The sequence below is a fragment of the Acomys russatus genome, chromosome 10 (genome assembly GCF_903995435.1).
Source record: "Acomys russatus chromosome 10, mAcoRus1.1, whole genome shotgun sequence".
Classification (NCBI taxonomy): domain Eukaryota; kingdom Metazoa; phylum Chordata; class Mammalia; order Rodentia; family Muridae; genus Acomys; species Acomys russatus.
Window position 1 is genome coordinate 66,918,216 of NC_067146.1, and position 5,054 is coordinate 66,923,269.

Below are 5,054 nucleotides of genomic sequence, written 5' to 3' on the forward strand. Positions count from 1 at the left end.
AAATAAACCAAAAAAAACCCCGAGATTTGGGCCACAATGTGTTAGCAGGTGACTTTAATACCAAAAAATAACGGCATAGAACTAGAATAAAAGTATTAACACAAGCACACAGAAGACTTTAGGAAGACATGTTAGAAGTATACACCAGATAAGGACATGATAAGAGTCTTCACTGATAAAGCTTCAGTTAGTGCTCATGAGAAGACTTGCTGTATATATAAAACACAGGCAGGAAACTCCAAAGTCTACAGCTCAACTTGAAGCTATTATGATAAGGAGGAATATCTTGTCTTATTTTTCTTTTTGCAAGTATCCCCATTGTAATGGAGAGGACAAACAGTGGTCTTCTCAGGGCACTGGTGAAGCCAGGAGATGCTGGCCCTAACCTTCCAGGGCACCCTGATCACCCACCCCTGCTCCAAGCAGCTGTCACTGCTATCTGACTTCTCACATCAGGACCTAGACTCCCCAATCCTGTCCCCAACTGGTTTCTCATAATCTATGTTCTGAGTGCTGGAGGTAGCAATGACTCTCATCACTTGTGTGGCTTTACCATGGCATGTGCAGGCATAAGAGGCAAGGCTGTGGTGCGCATGCCCACCAACGCTCCTTTGCAGGTGAGCATGGACTTGTCAAGTCTTTTTCTGCACATTTTAAAATGACGGCCACATAATACAGTGTGAGGAAGAAAGGACAATCTATGTTCCACAAAATTAGAAAAACTATGGATATGAAGCAATAAAGTCACACATACATAAGCCATATATCATATTAAATCACTGACAAAACCAGGCCATGCTGCCCAACAGCCTGATGCTGAAAGCAGGAACCAGTGCTCATAACAACAAGATACTTGGCGTTGCCAAGGCTGTAGTGGTCAGAAAAGTGAGATTTCAGAAAGTTAATGCAGGTGGAGAAGATACTTAGGCAAAGAGACCCTCCTTCCAAAGTGGGCGTGAGAGCTATGCAAGGAAAATGAAGGCTAAGTCAGCACAGTCTCTCTCTCTCTCTCTCTCTCTCCCTCTCTCTCTCTCTCTCTCTCTCTCTCTCTCTCTCTCTCTCTCTCTGTGTGTGTGTGTGTGTGTGTGTGTGTGTGTGTGTGTGTGTGTGTGTATGTCTCCATGAGCTGAAAGTATTTGCATCCTTCCACACCCAGACCCTCTGCAAGGGAATAAACTGTTAATAAAGAGAAGCTTGTCTATGAGTTTCCTCACACAAGGTCCTGGCATTTTCTGTAGTATGAATAGAGGAGAGGTGATTGCTAAATGCTTGACATAAGACTATTTAACACAACCCAACGCTCCTGCCTCCCAACAACTTCTGCGAAAGGTTTTTCTGCAAAAAGGACTGTCTCATTGTAGTAAAAATGAGCATGTGGCTATTATGCAGGGAGATTTGTATTCTCCTGCGGTGATCTGGCATCAAATGCATTCTCCAAGAGTGGTGAGAGTCTTCGGTTGCTGAGAAACACAGAAGAAGAATTCTTCTGCCTGGAAACCCGGCTGCTTTGATCTATCTGCTTTCCGTTTTGCTGCCCATCTCTCTGCTGGCAAGGGATACTGGGTGATGGTAGGCGAGGACCGCAGGCAGGGAAAATGCAGTGTTGTAGGAAGCAGATGATCACTCCGAGACTTCACTGTTTAATATTGCAAAAGCCTGTGGAGGCGGGAACTTGAGGAAAGCCAGTGGCAAGCTGCGGTCCACATTCAAGGCAGTTCCTGTGCACTTGCCTGCGTTTCTGCGCTTCCTAGCTTCCTTTAGGGAGAAAGAACCATCCTTCCACGCCTCTCCACACAAAGTCTAAAATACCTACCAAAGTTTATTCCCAGTGGGGCAGATCTAGATGGCTCCTACAATCAGAATGAATTGCTTTAATATCTTCAATTACTGGAGTTTTCTGTTCCTTCTGTTCTACTAGCTGAGTTCTGCTTATGAATAAAATTTTGTGTCTGGGGAGTCCCCTTCCCCATCCTTGTACTTTTGCGGGACTCATAATTAAGGATGGAGACGGAGATAGAACAAAACCTAGATAGAAACCACACATTAAACCCTCCTACTTTCAGCAGGGCCTCCCTGTCCATCAGCTGGATAACTTCTGACACCGTCACATGAGATAATGCAGGCAGAAGTAAACATAACCACAGTGCCAGAGTCACTGGCCACTGAAGTTAATACATGCAGCAGCGCACAGTCTACAAGACACAGCATGAGCGTCAGCTCCTTTGCTTCCTTGCCTGTTCTGTGCTTTGGAGAAGTTGCTTTAGCTCTGTGACAGTCGGTCCTGGTTTTGAACTTATTTAGTTTGAGAAGTGCCTGGGACAGGACTAAGGTATACCTAGCTTGTCTGGGGTGTGGGGGGACATCTCCAAGGAGGATTCATTGAGGGGAGACTGGGATCAGCTATAACAAAAGGGTCGGAGCAGAAAGTCAGCCTCTAGGTGCTCTCTCCCCTCTCACTCTCTCTCTCTCTCTCTCTCTCTCTCTCTCTCTCTCTCTCTCTCTCTGTTTCCTCCTTGCCGTGGAGCATGCTGTTCACTCTGCCTGCTCAACCACCGTGGGATACCACCTCTGAAACTGTTAATCAAAAAGTAAGACAAATATGTTTTATAGGGTCAGCACTGCTCAACATTCCTGATGTTGGTCAACACTCTCCATAAAAGTTAGCAATTATTAGCTTTGCTTTAATTAATTTAAACCACTAGCCCTTTACTATTTGGCTATTTCAGCTTTTTTTTTTTTTAAATCATAAATGTTGTTATTCAGAAACACAACTTTAGGAGGAAAACTAAGAATCCTTTCCGAAACAGGTGATTCTGGGCATAGTCTCAAAGTCTCCTAACTCTTAGGGGTTAACACCACAGGAAGACCTGCATTTCCTTACGGAGCCCTTTCTTGTGGGACAGATCTGACCCTTGTGTTGTGAGGAACTCGGCCCTTCATAACCACACTGTTTCTCCTACTTTGCTTTTGAAGTAGCTAGAGCCAGCCTTGTTTTATTTCTACCATAAGAAGTGTGCAGAAGACAGAGATATGGCTTCACTCCTTTCGATGTATCCCCAGCACTGTGCATCTGACTTAGCTCAGGCTTTAAGTATTTGATAACAGTCATAAGATAACACCATGGACTTAGAGCTAATTTGCTCCTATTTCATCACATGTTTCTCAGACCACTTCTCTAAGTGGTCCTTCAGGCCCTAAAGAGATGGTTTGGTGGTTAAGAACACTTCTTTTAGCATACCTGGGTTTGATTCCCAGGAGCACCCATATGGCAGCACACAACAGTTTGTAACTCCAGTCTCCCAGGAGCTGATGCCTTCATTTAGCCCCCATGGGCATCAGGCACACACGTTGGGCACAGACATGCATGCCTCTACAAACATCATGCACATTAGGTCAAATTAAACTACTTTAAGCAGACTTTTAGTTTTAGTGCAATATTTCAGGGTGATTTTCACATACCAAAAAAATAAAAATAAAATCATCATCCACCTTCCATTGTCCCTCTTCATTTTCCCACTCAGCTCATTCAGAAAAATTGAACCAGCTACATGTGTTCCTAGAAGATGCTTAGAGATTCCAAAGTATGGGATATATTTAGTTAGTACATATCCCAGTGTTGTCAGCTGTTGACTAATGATTACATCTCCCTTCAGGGAGAAAACATGCTAGTTCCATCTAAATCTGTCCTGCTACTAATTTTAGCCCACGCCAACCATTAAATCCCTACTTTGTTCCCCACGTTGGATGCTAAGATTCTGCTCTCACGTCCAAGTGACCTACTCTTTCTCCAAAATTAATTTTTTTTAAATAGGGGTTTTTCTTAATTAATACTGCTTCCTGTTCAACTTTTAGAAGTTGCTAATTTCTCTCCTTCCTTTACTAGGTGGATAATAGCTCTCTCTGCCCCTTTCCATCTATATAATTGCAGAAGAGCAGGCCCGGAAATGCCGGAGAAGCCATGCCTTCAGATGTCAATTGCGAGGAAGCATAGGGTAGCTGAAGAAGAAGAGAAAAGAGAACACTTCCTTAAGCAAGGCTTTTCTATAGCATCCTGTGCTTCTACAGACAAGTAAGCTCCAGCGGCGCCTGGAATGTCATCTTATTCCTAGGATACAGCTGACAGGTCTCATTTTAACACAGGCCTTAAAAAGAGCCCAGGGAGTCCGGTACCTCGTATCCCCGTGATGTGACAAGACAGGCAGGGAGTGTGTCCCTAGGAAGACTTTCACATGACAACTGTTTCCAAAGGCAAAGCCTTTTCCCTGAAGGGTAAGACTGACAGTCAATGACTTAGAAATTCTTTTCATCAACAAAATAGATGAAGAAAACTAGGCAAAAAAAATTTCCCTTGTTGATTTCTTTTTTTTCTTTCTTTTTTTCTTTCTTTCTTTTTTTTTTTTTTTAACCTCTTGGACTTGTACTACAATCAAGTTACTAATTCTTTCTGAAGTAAGTTCTGCGTCTTGAGACATGAAGTAAATATCTACAATCATCTCCATGTTCAAACCACCAGCCAATAGGAGATTGGAAGAGAGGCCATCTCAGGATGGGGGCTGAATGAGACAGGGGCATAAGATCTAGACAGTCCAGTCACTCACAAGTGAAGAGCCAAGGGGCACCCAGCAAGAACCAACAGGGCTCCCTCAGCATCGACTCTGAGCCACAGCATGTCCCCCACCCTTTGGGCTGCTCCTGCTTACCTGTTTTCCTAGAAAGCACAGGGAAGTTCGGGTGTCATCCAAGGGACTTTGTGGGAAGACAAGGAAAGTTCTGGTGCTGCTTTTAACTCTTCTTCCCAGAGAGAGTGGAGACACTGAAAGAACAAGAAAGTTTGGGTGTGTGGACAGTGCATGAGTTGGATCAGATATGCAGCTAGATGTTGACATTGCTGGTAACTATGAATGAGTAAATGCAACATTTATCTCGTGAGAGCAGAAAAACCTTTTTGGCAAAACAAACTGCAAGAAAAGAAAGGAAGGCTTAAATTGTACACATGAAAAACTTAACTATATGTGAAATGCTAGCCACAGAGTGTAACAGAAGACATGTCAACA